Below are 20632 nucleotides of genomic sequence, written 5' to 3'. Positions count from 1 at the left end.
TAATTGGTACTTCTACAATTGATTCACAGCCATCCTGAGCGTCAGTCAGATCAGCTGGAGAGCACAGTCTGTTCAGTGAGCACTTAAAGCACTTAAAGCAACCTTTTGTTTCCTCAAGTATCAGGGAGCAAAGAAACAGAGTAGTGTGTGGGGCCCTAAGTTTTTAGGGCATCATTCATCTTGGGCTTCATTGGCATCAGTTTCTTAATTATCATGAGGGAATAAATAATAATAATAATAATAATAATAGTAAATCTAAATAATTATAAATAATAAAACCTGAGGCACCACTTAGTGTCTGTTGTCCCAGGATAAAGAGCTTCACCCTGGCTTTGCTGCAAAACACCAGTGCACAAAATAATTCAACATGTGGTGTATTAATGACCTGTCCTTACTATAATTTACCTCTCCACAGTCTTTATCTCCTATAAAATTAGTAAAAATCTTCTTAATTTTATTTCTCTACATCTGATATATTGTGGGTTGTGTCTGCTCCATCCCTGGAAGTGTTCAAGGCCACGTTGGATGGGGCTTGGAGCAACGTGGTCTAGCATGAGGTGTCCCTGCCCATGGCAGGGATGGAAAGATATGGTCTCAAACCATCCTGTCATTCTATGATTTTCCCTTACACTCTTTTGCCCTTCAGCAATTTTCAACCCAGGCACTACCTGAGTCCATTTATCTCCAGCTCCTTACATGTTTTTTTTACTATGTCTCTGCCTTAAAATTATTCAGGTATCACAGCTGCACTTAAGACATCATTTATTTCCAGGCTGAGCAGAAGAGTTTAGTTAAGCTGCCAATTAATGTGACTCTCAGTTTTCCCCCATAGCAAGGTCACAGCAGTTCAGTCTGTAACAGGATTTACCCCTCTGTAAGTGCTTCCAAAAGAAGCCCTTGAAGTGATTCAAGAAGTCATTTGAAATGATTCCATGAGAAGAGATTGGGATAGCTATAACATTTGTTTCTTCCTGTTTGCCAAACCAAAAAGAGCTGGAAAAGGAAGGGGGAGTGCAAACAGACACACAGGAGTGTGATCACTGGTGCTGGTGACCTTGTTCTTCACATTGGGATGTTTTCTGCCATCAGCCCACTTCAGGATGGTTGGTGACACCTCACTGGGGGTACTCCAGAACCATCTGGATGCAATCCTGTGCAATGTGCTCCAGGGTGACTCTGTTTGAGCAGGGAGGTTGGACCATTGACCCACTGTGGTCCCTTCCACCCTGACCCCTCCTGTGATTCTGTGAAACTGAATCCAGCCAAGGGCTGGAGAAGAGCCCCTGAAACTCTTGAAATCTTGAAGAGCCCTTGAAATTCCTCTTGAAATCCCCCCATCTCAGTCTAGGCTTGGGGGATTGCTGGGCTGTAACAGATAAGGGAGACCAGAGCAAGGGTCACTGCTACCTGCAAAGCTGCTGTGGGAGAGTGACTCTTATCTGAGCTGGAAGCAGGACAAGGACTGGTGGATCAGTTCCCACCAGCAGCCATGGGGATGGCCTGGAGGAAGCAGCTGAAAGCAAACAAACATGGGATTTTTACTGCCTCAGAGAACTGTCTGGGTCACCTCCTTATCTGTGATTTGTGTTTCTCAAGAATAGGCTGCTCAACTATCTGCATGAGAGGACTCACCACCTTGGAATTAGAGCTGGGAAATGTTTTTGGAAAAACAGAAGAGGTGCTGGAGGAGAAAAGCGTTGTCTCTCTGGCCTGGCAGGTTTGTATAGGTTTGTTTTTTTCCATTAAGATGAGGAATTGATTACTTTATTTGGAGAGAGGTATTCCTTGGAAAAATCATTATTTGCTCGCACACCATGTCCGTGATGTCCTGTTGCTATGATCCCAAAAGAAACAAACAGTTTCCTTGTCAAAAACATACCACTTTCTCAGCAGGCTGTGCCCAAAAGCTCTGTGTGTCTTCCTCCTCCTCCAGACATGCCTCCCACTTCCTCCTTTAGGCTTTCTTGAGTACTTAAAAGGCATGTTGTCTTCCTTTCTTTCTGTCTGTGGGTCTCAGAGTCAGTCATTAACAGCTTCCAAAGGAAATTGTGTGTTTATAATGTTCTGGAAGGACAAAGATTCTAGCTCTGGATTAAAATGAGATGACATTTCTACTGATTTTTTTTTTTTGGTTTGACTCTTTAAACTGTATTGCATTTCACTTTTCTCCAAGTGGTGCTCCTCACCCCTTGTGGACTTTAAAATAGTATGGAAAGAGAGGCATAACAAAGGATAATTGGATTAAAACCAGTGTTTGTGGTAATGTAATGTTTCTATCTGGCCTTAGCCTCTGAATTTATAACTGAGGGACAAGCAGTGCCCAGTGTCAGGGCTAAGTGTGGAGGAAGGATGCAGCACTGAATCACAGGAGAGAGGCTGTCCTATGGCAGGGTGGGATAATCTGGTCCAGGAGGGAGCACATGTGCTATCCCTGGTGTCTCAGAGCACTGTTACTGCCTGGATGATGTTACATTATATTATTGCACGAGTGGTCTGTGCTCCTTTATTTCAGCTCTGTTCTAAGGGCTGACAAGAGTGAGGAATTCTGTGCCAACCACACCTCCCAAAGGACTTCTTGGCATTTTTACAGCTGGACCACAATGTGGGGCTTCCCCTTTCTGGGGTGGCTGCTGCTTGCTCTGGAATTTCCCAGCATATTCCGGCAGCAGTGACTGTGCTTTTGCATGGCAGGCTCAGGTCTGTTCTGGGTGCACAAACTATGCCCAGCCCTCTGAGAGCTGGGCTTCACTGAGCTGCTGTTCACCACTGTGCGGGTCTGTCAGGCACTTGCTGACATCTTTGACTCGTGGGGTAAATATTATTTGTTTTTCAGACTCATTCTGTGGGCAGCAAAAAAAGCACAAATGTAAAGAGATATTGACATTCAGTGGTGCAGCCCGACCCTGCTGAGCTGCAACAGAGGGGAATCTGCCTTGCCATCGGAGTGATGTGTGTGCCTGTTTCCCTCAAACCAAGTGGGAAAACCTTTGGATCCCATTTAACAGGTTGAGATGACTCAGTCACCAAACTCAGACTCCCAGCTGAGCCGGGCACCCTGCCCCAATATGTGACACAAAGATTGATTCCTGTTGGCTCACTGACTGGGAATTCTTTTGTGGCATGTTGCAAAATCCTGTCCTATTAAACTCCCTGACAGCTTCTGCTCCCTGCTGTGCCTCGTGGTGTGAGTTGGACCTTCATTACCCTCAATGCACAGTGAGGAATGGGCAGATTCTAACCTAATTACATTCTTCTTCCCTCCTGGACTTTTATTTGGAAGGGAAAAGAGATTTGGCCCATTGTAAATATTGTACATCATGGTAAAGATAGAGTTAAGATTGTCTGTAATGTATTATACTATTTATTTATTTGTACAGTGTATTATAATATATATCCCTTTCCCCCCATTTTGAGTCTCATGTAGTGTCTGGAAAACCCATCTCACACTGGGTTGAGATGTGGGAGGGGGGCTAGGAATCAGGAATTGGATTTTGGGACTTCAAACCATGACACTCAGTCTCCTCCTTATCATTATTGCCAGGTTCTGTGGGACATTTCTTCAAACATCTCATCTCTTACGAGCTCATCTCTTGTGGCCTGCAGCAGGGGACAAGGTTTTCATAAACCTTTAGCAGCTGTGAGATGTAAGGCAGGATTTTTCCAAAGCACTTACCCTGTGAACTCCACTTCTGTGGCAATAAGGGGTGAATGATCTCGATTTCTGTGAATTCAGGGTAAGAGCAACAATAGGATTTTTGTAAAATCCAACAGATTAAGCCAAGTTTTCAGCACTCACCATCCTGAATTCTCTTTAAACACAAGAAATTAAATCCCAAACAAGAGCCCCAAGGGAACACAAAATTTTCCCCACATGTTTCAGCCCACAACATGGGAGCACAGAGCTCCTGTGAGCTCACCTGGATGTTCCTACCTCTGTTTACCCTGTAAAATGGATATCAAAGAAATAATCTGAACAAAAGGTGGACTTTTCAGATATATGAATGTATGATCTTGAGTTAAATGAGCCTTGGTCTTGCAGTATCAGGACATTTTCTGAAAGGCTTCTGCTCTAAAGCAGAGATACTAACATTAGTCTCAGGGGGAACAAGTTTCTCCTAAAATTATCACCAGTAACAACCATAGAGTGGTTTGGGTTGGGAGGGTCCTTAAAGCCCATTTTGTTCCACCCCCTGCCATGGGCAGGGACACCTTCCACTAGCCCAGGTTGCTCCAACCTGGCCTTGGACACTTCCAGGGATGGGGCAGCCACAGCTTCTCTGGGCAACCTCCCCACCCTCACAGGGAAGAATTTCTTCCTATCCTGTCCCAGAATTTGGTGTCATTAGGCTGAATTTAACATATGACCAAAATGAAGTGGGTAGGTTACATTTACCTTATTTTTATTAATCAAGAGATTGGGAATTTCACCTCTTTCAATGACACTGTGTGAGACAGACTTGCTGTGATAAGCCCTAAACAGGCAGATAAAAGGAGTGAGTGATTCCTGCCCGAAACATTTCTAATGTAAGTAGATCATGAAGGAGGTGATGAGGGGACATAAAATTGAGTGATTTTTTTGAACAATAAGACCCTAAATGGTGACTGGGTTAGAATTCCCACCAGATTTCAGCCCAGGTTGACTCATCTGCCTACAGTTGTCTTCTCCATTGGCTTGAGGAAGGACAGCCAGCAGGGTATGAGGTAACACCCCCTCCTTGCTGCTACCTAACCCAGAGGGCCATGGATGTGTTTGAATGGGCCCAGTTCTTGGAGAAGGACTGAACTCCAATCCCACTGCTCCTGTGGAATTCCTGTGCCTGTTCCTCGAGTCTCAACCAGAAAATGTTGTGTCCTCTCAAAAAGAGTTAATACAGCTTTTTCCTGTAGCTTGTGAAAGCAATTCAGTGTCCTCAACATCATCTGGCTTCACAAAAACACTGAAGTCTGAGTGAAAAGCCCATTAAAGCCAACCTTTTTTGAAGCTCTCCATCTCCCAGATGGAAGGGCTCCAGCTGTGTGAGGAGGCAGCACAGAGCTGCCCCTCCCTGTCTGTGTTCCTGGCTCTGCATGCCAGTGGGGTAAAAATAGCCATATTTTCAATCTAATACAAATATTTGGGGCTTAATTACCATCTGCTTTGGGGCTTTCCTTCAGCTGAGGCTAAGGAGATATGAAGAATTTGGCTGCTGTTTCCTGCTCCTGCACCACCCTGAGAGCTAAAGCATCTTGGTGGCTACTGTGTTTTCAGTGGCTCCTCTGGTAGGAAGGGATTAGAGGGACTTACAGCTACTTCAATACCCCCTTGTTCCAGGCATGTGTGTGTGTGTCAGTCCCCAGCAGACCCCTTGGCAGTGTGCAGCTTTATATAAAAGAGGGACACTAAAATCTGTTTATGGGCAGTCTGAGCAGCCCATTATTCGGGCTGGGTTCTTGACTCTTGCCCATCTGATATCATTCAAAGGCTTAGGTATTGCCAGGGAACAAAAATTAGTGCTGTTACTTCCTTCTAGTCAGCAGAATTAACTGTTCTTAAGATGACATTTGCTTTCATGGCAGAAGCAGTGCATCCCAAAGGTCCTGTTAATAATGTATACATGGCTGAAAAGGTGCAAATCTGGATTTTCTTGGGTTTATGATGATGGAAGCAGAAATATGAAGGCACCAAAGCTGCCAGAGAGCCTTCAGCTCTGTGTCTGGCACTTATGTTCATCTCTATTAAAAGAACTTGCAGAAATTGTAAGGGAAGGAGACAAAAGGCAGCCCTGTTAACACCACGGGTTCTTCCTTTTCCACGGTAGAGTCTTGGAAAGGCCCTTCCCTCCTCCTCCTCATCCCAGCTTGTCTCGGGAGTATTTGCTTTGTTAAATAGAAACTCTTCTGTTTCCTGTCTGTTGGTTTTTGGAGCCAGTTTTTAAGCCCTGAATCACTCTCTGGGGATGTGCACTGGAAAACTGATGGGAACCGATTTCCTATCAGCAGCTGAGATGCAATTCTTGGCTCCCCTTTCCCAGGGAATCACAGTGTGCAAACCTGGACGGCATCATGTGCTCAGTGGAAGAGACCAGGCATACCTCTTGAGGGCTGAGTGTGTGAAATCCTGAGGCAAATACTCATTGCAAAGTCAGGGCACGAGGGCGGTGGGAGGGGAAAATATCAGCTCATAAAGCTTTGGCTGCTGGCTCAGGAGAAGGGAAAGGAATACATAAAAAGTGAATATAGGTCTGCTTCTTTTCTAGGTCACAGCTGAAATTAATCATGAGAGATTTAGCACTGAAGTGGAGGAGAAAGCTGAAAAGCTGAGAGAGGCACTGCTCGAACACTGGTGAGCCCAATGTCTCTTTCCAAAAAGGAAGATGCAGAATTTGCTCAGTGTAAGGTCACACAGCCATCACAGAATGGTTTGGGTTGGCAGGAACTGAAATCTCATCTTGTTCCACCCCCTGCCATGGGCAGGGACACCTTCCACTAGCCCAGGTTGCTCCAAGCCCTGTCCAGCCTTGGGCACTTGGACACTTCCAGGGATCCAGGGGCAGCCACAGCTTTTCTGGGCAACCTGTGCCAGGGCCTCCCCACCCTCCCAGGGAAGAATTGCTTCATAATATCTAGTCTAAACCTGCCCTCTGTTAGTGTAAAGTGTAAAGAATCACAGAATCACTGAGGTTGGAAAAGCCCTCCCAGCCCATGGGTCCCCCCTGTGCCCCATCCCCACCTTGTCCCCAGCCCAGAGCACTGAGTGCCACGGCCAGGCCTTCCTGGGACACCTCCAGGGCTGGGCACTCCAAACCTCCCTGGGCAGCCCCTGCCAAGGCCTCACCACCCTTTCCAGGGAGAAATTCCTCCTGATGTCCAACCTGAGCCTCCCCTGGCACAGCCTGAGGCCGTTCCCTCTCCTCCTGTCCCTTGTTCCCTGGGAGCAGAGCCCGACTCCCCCTGGCTCCCCCCTCCTGTCAGGGGGTTGCAGAGCCAGAAGGTCCCCCCTGAGCCTCCTTTGCTCCAGGCTGAGCCCCCCCAGCTCCCTCAGGAGACAGAGCTGAACTCCCCCCCACAGCTGCTGTAATTCCTTTAACTTCCCAAGTCCCTCTATGGTGACTTTTTCTCCCATTTAAGGAGTGCTGAGAGCTGCTCTCTGGGTGCACCTCTTGGTTTACCATGGTGTCCATGGTGCCTTGATTGCACTGTCAGAATTTAGGCTGATCAGAACCAAATGGGGCTTTGCTTGTAGAAAAGATTTTTCTGTACCATGACAGCAGTAGTTATCTCAGAAATATTCCTGGAAAGGTCGTGTTTTTCTCACAAATGAGAACGTGGGCAGAGAATGGCACTCTAGAGACAATATCTGAGTCAATCCCGACTCTTTGTGGGGTTTGGAAAACCTTCTTTAAAGTACTTCTCAGTGTCATTGGATGCATAGAGCAAAACTTATGCTGCTCTTCAGGTTAGCACTGCACGTGCTGGGCTGTGCTCCCTTTGCCTAACTAGAAAATTTATCCCAGACCTGAAAGATGTAGATAAATTCCTTTCTTTTCTGAAAAAAACCCAAGATTTTTCATGAGGTGAGTGGGAGAAAACTGCATTCAAAAACGCACAGCAAGAAAGCACATCACAAGAATATAGGCAAAGTAGTCATCAACAATTAGAACAGTTACTTGGAAATAGCAAAAGAGCTTCTTTATTTGTGATATGTTGACTAATGATGTGCTAATAGCTGAGGCACGTTTGTAATAACTAATTGGTTTTCAAAAAACTAAGCAGAGCCAGGGTCCTCTTTGGGCTGAAAGGGCATTTACAGCTTCCCAGCAAGGCAGGCAGTGGGATTGGAGCCAGCAGGTCCTGGGAGTCACAACCACGGTTCAGCAAAGCCCAGAAAGCACATGCCTAACCCTGCCCTTCCTCCATAAAACTTGTGATACGTATTGACAAGGCAGAGCAAAAGAAATATTGGATTAAAGGGGAAAAGACCGAGTTGGCCAAGTCAGGCAGGAGGCCCGAGTTCAAGCCAGGAGCTGAAATCACCTCTCCTGAGACGCTCTTTGCCGTCACTGCCAAAGGCAGAGATGACCTCCCCAGCTCCCTGGGTGAGATCCCAAGCTCCACAGGACCTGCCACTTGGACCCAGCTTCTTGCTGGTTGGCCCTCAATCTGCTTTCCGAGGGGGCCATGAGCATCACGGTCCCACAATCCGCTTTCCAAGGGAGCAAAAACATCGTGGAGAAATGCTGGCAGAGGGCTTTTCCTATTGGAAAAAAACAAACAAAACTCACCAAAAAAACCCCCAAACAGACAAACAAAAACACCACCACCCCCTCCCCGAAAACCCAACCCCACCCCAAAAAACAGAAAACAAACAAACAAAAAATCCCCAAACCCAAACAAAATCCGCAAGCTACTTCCAAAAACCTTCCTGAGGCTTTTTTACCACAAACTCATGGAGAAGTTTAATGCCATGGTGGAGGACTATGTTGTGCAGCGTGGTCTGAAGGGTGAGGAGGAGAAGGAGAGCAAGAATTAATCCTGTGGCATGCAGTGAGCAAGATGTTCACCTTGCAGGCAGATGCTTTTCAGCAGTTGGTGGGGATGCAGTCCCTGTCTAATTGTATTTACCCAATCCCTGACCTTTTAGATCAGTGGGAAGAGTCCCAGGCAGTCAGCAGACTTGGGAAAAAAGCCCCAAATGACAGAGAAATGTAGACTTTGAGAGTTTTGAACTGTTATTGCTTTTTGAGTCATGGCTGCGGGTATTTTTCTCTCTGTGCAGCTGTTGGGAGAGCTGTGGGTGGCTACTGGGAGATGATTGAATCCATGTGACATCCCTGGGGTAAAAAAGCTCTGTGGTGAGGCCTTCAAATGTTGCAGCAATCCTAACAACCAACAATTCTGACAGGCAGGACTGGATCTGGGAGAGCAGGCATTGGCTCTGTTGTCGAATTCCTTGAGTAGTTTGGGCAGTCACAGCACCCACTGCCCCCAGTGTTATGTGAGAGGTCAAAGGGAGAGGTTGTTGCTCCCAGAAAACTGCTTACAAAAGAAATGAGAAACAGAAGTAAAGGGGCTGTTGAGAATTTGAAATGCTACAACAAACAGGAGGATTGTTCAAACGTGGGTGCTGAAGGCTCCTCTAGCTGCTTTTAGGTGCCTTCTCAAATGAGCTGGCCATCTGAGGAAGGTTTTAAAGAGGTGAAAAGGAGCTAATCTGCTCCAGAAGTTAGGACCAAGGATGACTGCATCCTTGTAAGTCCTATAGCAGTGGTACAGAGAAAGAGAGGCCCTTAACTCCTGCCTGCTGTCGGGCTGCAGCTCAGGAAGCTGCACGGCTGTGCTACTCACAGCTGCTGGCTCCTCTCTCTTCCCTGCTCTGCTTCTAAGAGGGGTCAGAACCAGGGCAACAGTCAAAGTGCCAGGAAGAAGTTTCAGTGGTGATAGCCATAGTTTCTACTTCATCTGCAAAGCTGAAAATGGAGAGAGACCAAAAAAAAGTCTGAAGCGCCACAATGATAAAAATAATCCCAATTCCCTCGCAGTCAGTCTCATCCCACCCCACCCTTTATTTCTTCTCCAGCAGGAAAATCTTTCCCCAGGATTGCTGGCACCCTTTGGAGGACAGATCCAGTGCAGGAGTCGTGCTGGGGGTCAGAGGGATGGTGTGAAGGGCTGGGCTGGGATGTAGGTTTCTTTCAGGACAGTAAGTTCAGATCATGGTCTGCCAGAGGTTTTTCCACACAACCTTAAGCCTACCTTTTAAACTCCTCTCTGATTCAATTTGCCTGCAATTAAATGGGGTAGTACTTTTCTCTTCAGCTGTTTGGGTTGTCAGCTCTCTAGAACAGAGGCTGTTCCACCTCCTGGTCCTGGCTGCAGCTGCTCAGTGAGAGAACGAGCACACATCCTCCTCTCTCTGCTCAGGACCAGCCCGGTCTTCCCCTTTGGGCTTCCCATCAGTCAAATCCTATCTCCAAATTGTCCCAGTGTGAAAGCACACCACGTGTTGTACCTGTCAAAGCATGAAGCAAAGCTCAACTTCATGCAAACCCGTTGCCTGAGCAGGAGAGGAGCACGGCAGCCTCTCCCACACACTGCCCAGCACACATTAGCCAGGCATTTGCAAAAAGCCATGGGACAGCCTCTGCTCTGAGAAGGAGCTCCCTGAAAGTTGTGTCCCAGCCTACAGAGGGTCCCTCTGGACTGCTGGGCTCTCACTAGCAGCACTTGGCCGTAGGACACTCTGAACAGGTCCTGCAAACTGTCCTCCTTTTGTGTTTGTTTTTTTATTTACAAGCAGGGCAAGACCATCTGTTATGCTCTGAGGTCATTAATGATTTCCAGGATGGCCAGGAAATAGAAAATACTTCTGCAGCATACGACATGTGGGGCAAACAAATATCATCCATACATATGCAAGAACACAGAGCAGGGTGTAGGGTTTTATGAAATATTCCAGTGGGGCGGCTTCCAGCGGTTTTGCCTCAGGAAGCTGCACAGCTGCTCCGGGCTGGGGAGCGCTGGGGAGATGAGCTGGATTTGCATGACAAAGGCCAAAACATCGCAGTGGTCTGTGACCTTTTCCTTGGTGTGCCACGCAGGGGTGGAAATACAATCAGCAATCCCTGGGAAGGGATTGCCTCCACCTGCAGCCAGGGATCCCCAAGGTGTTACCCTGGCACTCAAACCCACCACTTACCTGGAGAGCTTGGTGTTCTGGGTTGTAGCCCAAAAACCCAAATGAAACCCTGCTGGAGCCATTGGGAATGTTCCCATGGAATGCTCAAGGGTTTGCCTTGGATTTCATTTGCTTTCTGCAAATCTGATCCAAAGTGAGTGGAATGACTCTGCTTTGGGACACTCACGCTGCCCCTCTGAGGAGTGTTTCAGAGGCTGGGGAGAGCTGGTCTCCAAGCTGGAAGTGGGGCCCTACCAGGAACACATGGGGCCCCACGGATCTAATCCCCCCAGAAGCCTTAATGAAGCTCTTGTATGGGGCAAGGCCACTCAGTGCTGCTGTCAGACACTCCTAAACAAATCCTTCCTGGCCCGTGGAGCAGCTGAGAGTGCTCAGGGGAGAGCTGGGATGTGCTGCTGTACTTTGGCAACGGGCAAGGAACATCAGCCATTGGCTTCCCTGGGACAGGCAGGATGAGGCTGTATTCATGGATCACTTATCAGGAGTCTGGCTCAAGTGGGAGGCAGAAAGGCTTGTGATAAAATTGTCTGGATGTTTCATCTGCAGCCAGGAAAGGGAGCTTAATTTTCTTAGGCTGGCGTGGGTTTCCCAGGCTTTGACACAACAGTTTTTGTTTTGACACTGTCAATACATTTCATTTTTCTGTGCTGCTTTGCCTTTTTGATGGAGATGCTTTTATTAGAATCTGACTTCAGTATGCTATAGACCATGCTATTTTTATAGTATATTAATAGTCTGATTTATTGTTTTGCTGTTATTGCAACAAATTATCTCTACATCATTAAGAAGAAGAGATGTTATGCTATCAGAAAAAGAAATCATCATTGCTAGAACAAACTACATTGATATTTCAGGTGGGTTTCAGGGTTTTTTTTGTTTGTTTTTTTTTTTTTTTAAGTAATTCACCAATTAATTTCCACAATGCAATTTTTATTTAATTTGCCTTTCTAAGAGCTTATACAAAAATATTGGGGTTTTCCAGAGAACAGAAACTACACCTGCCAGCCCACCTGAGTGTGATTCTTTGTGTAGGGATATGCAGGCATTCATTTCACTGGAGCAAGAGTCCCTTTGTAAACCTATTTCCTGATCCACGTGGTCTGGCAATAAGAACCTGCAATAATTTAACATTACTGATTTTATAATCTGTTATTACATATACCTGGCTTACAAAAGCACCCAGGGGGTTTTCACTGAAAGCCATATAGAGTCAGAGAGAGATTGTTAATCCTCCTATTTTACATCTGGAGAACCAGGGAATGGAGAGAGCAATTATTTTCCAAAGCTGGTGCAGGGAATTAAAGGGTGATAAAACCTTTGCCCCAGAACTCCCACGCAGCATCAGGACCCCCAGCAGTCCCAACAGGTCCTACCTCTGTTTTCCATTCTGTCTTGCCAATGCTTTTTCCAGATCCCAACCTTCTATAGAGACCTCATAAAGCTCTTTCAGGAGCATCCACTCTGTCCTGTTTAAAACTGTGCTGCGCCCTTGAGGAAACAGAATTTTCCCTCCCTCTCTTTTAAACTTGTGGTATTTTCAGCTGTAGCATCACAGGAAATTATTTGGTGTGATCCTGCGTAAAACTTCATGCCATCAACAGCTTCATGCCATCCAAAATTCTTACTTTCTGAAGGTTATCCCAAGAGTGATGGTTAGGACATGCATACTTCTGAATTTACTCAGAATTAGAAGCTCACAGGGTTATTCTAAACTTAAAAGAGGAATTTGAGAGTAATAAAGGGCTTAAGCAGCCTATTGTGGTTTGATGGTCCTGCTAAGGTAGATAAGTGTATCCTTGCACTGTATGCATGGCCTCCACTCCAGTTCCTCCAGATTTCACTGCCAGCAGCCTTTTCACTCCCTCGGGGTGAAACTGGGTGGAATGGTGAGGACTGGCCAGTCGGATTGCAATGGAGGGTAGGGATTGTGATATTTGTGGAATGCCCCAGCAGGAATCTGGTGCAGTGGAGTCTGGCTTGAAGTGGAGACTGCAACTCCTGCCCGCCCCGAGCCCTGCCTTCAGTCTCCTGGAAGAAATTAGAGGGAGTTACTCACTGAATTCTCAACACTGCCAGTGCTTTAGGACAGATTTACACAGAGGGTGACTGGAGACAGAGCTCCCCTGCTGCAGCATTTCTTTGGGTGCACAGCTTTCAAAATGTTCTAATCATTCCCCTATTCAGGGAAACCCGCCTGGGGCCTCCCCGGTTTAAATTCCAGATTCCCATAGAAATCCTGGAGTACAGCTTTCAAAATGTTCTAATCATTCCCCTATTCAGGGAAACCTGCCTGGGGCTTCCCCAGTTTAAATTCCAGATTCCCACAGAAATCCTGGGGTCTGGGGACATTTCAGTCTGACGTTTGTGCTTTGTGATGTCTTGCCTTTGTTCGGCAGCATTAGATGCTCCACGTAAAGCAAATCCTAAAGTGAAAGATCTTAGAACAGGGTTTGCCCTTTCTCTATATTGAGAAATACAGCCCATCCTCCAGCTTTTCCTCATATTGTGGTTACCCAGGCTTAGAATAAAGTCTGTTTTAAGACAGCATGATAACTTGCAGCTTGCCAGGGAGCTGCTTCCTTCAAGTCTCACCTACCAAATGTTTGGGCCGGGTCAGCTCCTTTCTTTTTGCTGTTTGGTTGGCTTTTTTTAGCATTCTCTGAGCTTTCTAGGAAACAATTCATGTTACAAGGTTCTCCAACCAAATGTGGCTCTAACTCCTACACTAACAGTGCTTTTGATGTGCTGTTCAAAGAACAGAGAAACAAGAGGTCAAGTGATGTAAGTAAATAGACCTTTCCATCTCTTTGGAGCTCCTATTCAAAGGCATGAGGATTTTATCCTGACAAAAACACTGGTTTTCACTCTGGAGATTGTTCTTTGAGCCACAAAGGACTGCTTCATGCTAGTGGATTGCATAGCAACACTCTACCCACATCTTTCCAGTGCTCCCAAATGTGTCTGGGAACAACTATTTTTTTTTCTTAATACACCTTTTCATCAAAAGAAATAAATGCCAAACCTATATGTTTAATCCTTTGGTGACCTCTAGACTTGTGGCAGCTTCAGCATGTCAGGGGCAGAATCATTTGTAACAGGAGATGAATTGCCATTGTTTATATTTATCACATAATAAAAACTTATACCGGGCAGTTCTTGTGGTAATACCAACGCTCTCATTTGGGCAAGAGGGAAATGCAGTGAATTTAAAAGAACTTCAGCTGGTCAAAATTGATTCTGCCTGAAATCTGCCCAGTTTCACCTGGCAGCCTTTTGAGAGAGTGTGCAGGTCTTTTGAAGCTTCACACAGAGGGTGAAGGTCAGTCCATACCTAAGTCCTCGACTTTGTTTGGTGTTTCTTAGCTTCAAACATCACTTCTGAATAGAAACAGAGGCATTTATTCTGAGGAAGAGGTGAGGGTTTGCACAGGATATCAGCTGGCCAGGGCTATCTTTACTCAAGGAACCCCTGTTTCTAAAATCTGCTGGGTTTTGTTGGGGTTTTTTTGATCCCCAGAGGGAAATCTGTGCTATTACTTCCTTTTGCACATGGCCCAGTGTTTTTAGCTGACTTTCCACCCTGCCAGTCACATAACTGAGATGATGCCAGTACAGAAAATACCACATCTTGCAGAAAACTTATGCCTCAGACACTTCATATGGGAGCACCACACGTGAGGGTTACCTGGAGGAGCTGCTGCCTGCCTTTGGGATGTCTGCCCTGGACATTTGGGATGGGGTGAGATTTATCTACTGGGCTGGCTTCCCCTCTTCTGTGAGATTTTAATCAGCTGTGTCTCTGCCCTGTTTTCAGATTGGTGCCACCAAGAGAAGCATCTGCCATAGCTGATGGGAAGAGCTGCATGCATTGCTGTACCCAACAGCAACAACCTCTTCCCTTTTAATGCAACTCATTGTGGGAAGCCTTTACTGATGGCATCACACCCTTGTTTTCACCAGGATGGGAGGTAAGGAAGATCTGAAAATCTCATTTCACATGGCCCACCCAGCCCTGTGGTTTTTCTCTCCACCTCTTGTCTCAGTAGCCTTGAGCTGCTTCTTGGTGTGGGGGCTGCCAGTGGTGATGGAGAGATGTGCTCATCTCTTGCCAAAGATGTTTTTCATGTGACCACAAACCCAGAGCAATCCTGTAATGCTCACTCTTCCCTGCCACTTCCTCTCTCCTCCCAGTGTCCAGAAGTGACCTTGCAGAGGCCATTTGCAGGTTTTTCAGGCCTCCAGCAAGGTTATTGAGCCAAATAATTTGGCTTTCTCTCCAAGTCTTGTCTCTAACTGAAATACCTCAGCATGGACAATGTGCCAGCCATGTGGGCCTTCAGCCTGGCAAAACACAGGTTGTGTGCAAGATTCTGGGTGCCCTGAAACCTCAGTGCCACTGTTCCCATGTAACCTGAACTTATAATTTCTATCAAGGGAGCTTTGAATTAAGAGGAGCCTGTGGTATTCTTTAGGGATGAAAAGGAGGATGTCAGAAACCCCAAGCTGGCCCCAGGCTGTTGGATATCCAATAAGTGCTGGCTGATGGGAAGAGAGGACGTGGGATAGTCTCTGTGGGGACCTTCTCCCTTCTTTCCACTCCTTTGGCTCTGTGCCTTTTGCCAGCACTTTCCATATCTGTCATCCTGGTGACACTCTTGCCAGATTTCTCCCTTGGTGACAGACACGGTCATCAGACTCACCCAGCAAAAATCTTGCCCTGGTTTGGCTCAGGCCCTAACTGGTCACCATTCCCAGCCCTCCCCCAACCCCTGCAGAGATTTCCATGCCCACAGACGCCCACGGCTCTTCCAGACTCCCAAGCAGCCCTGTGAACCAGTTGCATCCCCACGTTCCAAGGGTTTTCCCTTTCCTCCAAATGACTCAGGGCATATGGGGATAAGAGGCCCTTTCTTCTAGAAGGCTCCCAAACACATTGGAGATGTTGCAGAGAAGGACAAAAGTCATCTGGAAATTATTGTGTTGTTGGTAAAAAATGTAAAATATTGCAAAGTGGGATTTGTCTTCCCAAGGGAATGGCAGGCTGTCTCAAATATGGATCCCTCCCACCTATCTTTGGACAGATTGACTCACCCTGTGAGGGTTCTTCTTTCTCTTTCCATCAGATACATGCCTAGCTTAGGTGGGCATTTAACTTGGAGGACCTTTGAAGGATTCTATATTATCTTAATTTCTCTTTTCAGGAGGGTTTGGTGCACTCTGTAAGTCAGATAGTGTGTGAAATGGGTGTTCAGAAATACTGAACCATAGCCTCAGCTCAGCCTAGCACAAGGCACAGAGAAGTAAAGGGCATTAGGAGCTTGCCCAGGCTCTTTTTAGACTCCTCAGCTTAGTGGGTGAGGATGGAAAGGAAACAGCCACTGGGGTAGATGTGTGGAAAATGAGCATCCAGGGACACTGGGTATCACTGGTCCCACTCTGTGAGGGAAGCACAGGTAGAGGCTTCCCTGGTTTGTGAAACTCCAGACTTGGGAGTCTTCAGTTATGCTGGAAAAACCTGTTATATCTGTGACAAGTCTCAGAAGTGCAAATATATTCACCCATTATGGGTCTCTTCACTGCCAAATGGTGCCTCAGTGGGTTGGTAGCAGCCCAGCTGCTGAGCAGTGACTTGTGCTTTAACCATAAAATAAATCATAGAATCATAGAATGGTTTGGGTTTGAGGGGACCAGAAAGCTCATCCAGTTCCACCCCCTTCTACCACATCTTCCATTATCCCAGGTTCCTCCAAGCCCTGTCCACCCTGGCCTTGGACATTTTCCAGGGATGGGGCAGCCCCAGCTTCTCTGGGCAACCTGTGCCAGGGCCTCCCCACCCTCCCAGGGAAGAATTCCTTCTGTAATGCAGTACAAGAACAGAGTAAAAAGAGTAAAACTTCTTGTTTTAAGCCAGGTACAATTATCTGGGCACATATAAGTGATGTTTGGAGATTTGGGGTTAACATGTGTATCTGAAGGCAGTTTTTGGATTTAAAGGTCAGTTGTGTATGCTGATGAGAGGAGGCTGATTTATTAAACATACTTTTCCCATAATTTTTCATACTTTTGTGACTGTGTATCCCTACTCTCTTAAAGAACAGCCTTCACTTTAGCTGTTACATCATGAACTTGATATCTCTCCCTGGGAAAAGAAACACTTTTTTAGGGGAAAAAAGAAAAAGGATGGGAGAAAAAAAAAAAGAAGGAAGTGTTTGCAGAAGTTCAGAAAGCCTCAGATTCCTCCAGGGTCCCCAGCTGTGCTGTATGTTGTCCCAGCTGACTGCCAGATATTTCTGCTCTGCACATTAATGCAGTCACAGAGAGATCAAAGCAGCTGCTCTGAGAGTGCTTTGGGCCAAGTGTGGATGTCCTACCTCCGAACAGCCCTGAGCCTCCAGCCCTTTATTCCTCCCCTTACAGGCCTGGGGCTGAGCAGGGGCTCTCTGGAGCTCACTGTGGCAGTGCATTAAGTGATGGACAAATCTTCCAGTGCCTCGCTGCCCTGGAAACCAGATCTGCTGCTGGACCATTTCGGGTGATGGAGAGATTTTCTTTCCATGTTGAGAGCAAGAAGGGCAGTACTTCTCTGATGGTCCCATCATACCACATGTGCTGTGCTACCACTTGTTGAGAGTATTTTAGACAATACAGGACATAACATGTTGCTTCAGGCCTGCCTGCACAATCCAGCCCATGTGCAGGATGGTGAGAACCGTGTGCCTCGAGCAGATGTGTGTCCTTGAGCAGCAGATATGAGAAAGCTGCATGGAGGTAAACAAGAAGAAAGTATGTAATCCAGGGTGTTAGAAACCAGAGGATGGGAGGGCCTGGAAATGTCAGAGTGTGTGCCTTGAATAGCTGAACCAATAAAGTTATAGCTATAGTGTGTGAAAACTGATGTAACCAACAGAGAGTTAGGATAGAGCGTGTGAACCCTGTAGGACCCCATATACTGTGTGTGATTTTTTGCAATAAATGGAGCATTGACTTTACCTCTCTGAGGATGTGTCTTTGACTCTGGAAAATTGGAGCACTGACTATACCTCCATGAGGAAGTGTCTTTGACTCTGGAGCTCCTTTTTGCATCTTCTTGTTAAAACCACTCTTCACTGAGGTGCCTCCTTTGGAGACAAATGCTGGTGTGTGGCCAAGCACCAATGGCCTTGGGACAGCCCAGCTAATCCAGGGTGTTAGGAAGGCTCTGCCAGATTTGTTGGTTTACTGGTCTGATGTTAGCTTGGTCCAGCCACTGGCATGAAGCCAGGTTTTGGTAAGTGATGTCTGCAAGCAGAAACCCTTGTCACAGCTTTCCTGACATCCCAGAGGAAACTCTGTGTGGGGTTGTGGCTGTGCAGGGGAGCAGAGCTCTGTGCTGCAGCACCCTTGGTGGGGAAAACTATGTGGGGTCTCTGCAAGGTGGCAGGTTCTGTCCAGACCCGATATTCCAGCACTGGAACAGGCTGCCCAGGGATGTGGTGGAATTGCCACCCCTGGAAGTGCTCAAAAGGAGTGTGGATGTGGCACCTGGGCACGTGGTTCAGTGGTGAACGTGGCTGTGCTGGGTTAATGGTTGGACTTGATGACCTTGGAGGTTTTTTCCAACATTAGTGATTGTGATTTGTCACTGAAGAAGCACTGCAAGGCAGAAGTGCAGTAAAATGAGCACCTGACATATCACCCTTGATGAGGTGAAGATGCAGGGGGCTGGGCTGACCTGGACTGGCCATGCACGTGGTTCACCTGCTTCTTACATCTCTGAGTTGGGAGCTGCTGTGACTGTCACTCACATTTCCTCCTGCCCCTGTGTTATTCACTGTCCCTCAGCCTTCCATGGGGTTTTGTGTCCTTGTTGGGGGACTGTTTCTCTGTACAACGTCCTGTGGTTGCTTGTTATGCAGCTCAGATCAAAACCTTGTCACCAGCCAGTAAATGATTTGAAGCACTATTTCACATTTGCACAGTATCTTTTCACTCTATGAAGGAGATGGTTCTGAAATCATAGAATCACAGAATGGTTTGGGTTGGAAGGGACTGCAAAGATCATTTTAGTTCCAACCCCCCTGCCCTGGACAGGGACACCTTCCACCAGAATCAGTCCTCGTATCTTGCCTTTCTCTTTTTAAGTGTTTTTAAGGAACCATGACTGAACACAAAGGGAACAGGGAGATCTGCTGAAAATTGAAAATACTGGAGACAGTAAAGTGTGTTGTGCAAGGGCTTCTGTTGGCCAGAAGAAGTGAAATAACAGCTCACTTCCTAAAATGGAGATATCCCCACATTTTGTTCCTGGCTGAGGAGAACAGCTCTATTTACCATAGATCTGACAAGTCCCGGGGCATTTTGCACCCTATAAAATTCCTATAATTTACCTGAAACTGCCAATAAATTGACTGAAACCTAAATAGTGTATCTTCCTTGAAAAGAAGCTGCTGTTCTGTGCTTTTTTTTTTTTTTTTTTTTTTTTCTGTTTGGTCTGTTACTGCTTATATTGCTCCCAGATTCCCTGGGGCTCAAATGTTTCGGGCATGTTGTTAGCACAACAAATTTAAATTGGAACTCTGAAAATCCTATATTTGGAATTTATTTGCACGGTTAAGCAGCAAAAGACTGTTCCTTGAAAGGGGAGAGCAGTCAAGGTCCACCCGTGCAGTGTGGGGAAAATGACTGGTAGGTGACAGTGGAGGAAACCCAAATACACCATGGGACTCCTCACCCTGGGAATGATCCATCATTCCATCCAGAGGAGCAGTTAGCCTCCCTCTCTCTGTTTGGGATCCTAAGATTGCAGGTTAATTTTCATTTTAATTTTAACTTCACTCACCATTTAAGCCTTCCCCAAGACTTTGGGCAACATGACCTTCCCAAAACCTGAGGTGCTGCTCATGTTCTTCTATCACAATTTTTACCTCTTTTTGTTTTTTTCCCCCTTAAATGGCTGCAGCAGGATTGTATCATTAAGGTGTTTCCAGGTAAGTTATTTAACCAGATAGCACATTTGTTTAGCAGTAGCTCTGGACACTAGTTCCTTCCAGATGTCCTTGAAGCTGGCAGTGTCTTGCTCACAGTGCATTAATCGTGCAGCCTCTGCCTTGCCAGAGCTTGTGGACAGCATTTGTCCTGATGTTGCTTCCAGTGTGCCTGAGCATTTTTATCCATTTAAGGACTAGGGACTTGAATCTCTTCTCCTTCCATATGAGTTTCCCCATAGTTTTAGCCGTTTGACCAATGCAAGCTCTCATTTTGTAGTGAACTTTTTTCCACATTCATTTGTTCTTTCCCATTACAACTTGCCCAGCCCCTCACCACTCCAGAATTTTCCCTGCCACGCATTTTCTTCCTAAAAACTCCTTGATGGTATCTGTGGACCAGTTGTCTTGGCTTTCTGGAGCAAAACTCCTCTCTTTTGGGATGCATCGTGTGGAGTTTCACTGCTTGCCCCCGCAGTCCAGCTCAGCTTGGCCTTTCATGTTTGTTAGTCCTTCCAGGGTCTCAGCCCTGCTTGTTATCACCCACCTCATGCCCCTCCTAGGGTCTGATCTGCCTCGTGGCTCAGTGGAGATTTTCAACACCTTTAAAAGTCTCCAGAAACGAGGTTTTTACAGGATTGATGAAAATTGCATCCAGTCCACGGCTTAGTTTCAGAACCAAATCTGGCACCAGCCCAGCCTAAGCTGCACATCATGGTTCCACACAGATGTGCCCTCTGGCACGTCAGGTATGGATGTCCAATTAAATTAGAGGTAGTTAGCAAGTCACCCAGTTTCACTGTTCTGTTGCACAGCCCTCATTTACTCCTGTCCTGAATGTGTGACCAAAACACAAGCAAATCTGAAGAGATGTAGTTGAGCTGCTTCTAACAGGGTGCAGGTAAGGAGCAGAGGCAGGGATGTCAGGACCAAGAGGGACCACATGGCTGCTTCCACTTCATGGTTCCACTTATTTTAAGGCCAGGGACCAGGA

The 20632-nt window shown here is 46.5% G+C and overlaps 1 long non-coding RNA gene across 1 annotated transcript; it reads left to right on the top strand.

The window, feature by feature from the left end:
• The first annotated feature begins 1605 nt into the window (after positions 1–1605).
• LOC113978493 lies at positions 1606–19124 on the top strand. The gene is made up of 3 exons (XR_003537594.1): positions 1606–1717; positions 6237–6371; positions 18797–19124. It is a non-coding gene; the product is annotated as an uncharacterized LOC113978493 (long non-coding RNA).
• Positions 19125–20632: the final 1508 nt, after the last annotated feature.

The sequence above is a fragment of the Neopelma chrysocephalum genome, unplaced genomic scaffold (genome assembly GCF_003984885.1).
Source record: "Neopelma chrysocephalum unplaced genomic scaffold, ASM398488v2 Primary Assembly neopelma1_335, whole genome shotgun sequence".
Taxonomy (NCBI): Eukaryota; Metazoa; Chordata; class Aves; order Passeriformes; family Pipridae; genus Neopelma; species Neopelma chrysocephalum.
This window is presented reverse-complemented; position numbering and strand designations above follow the sequence as displayed.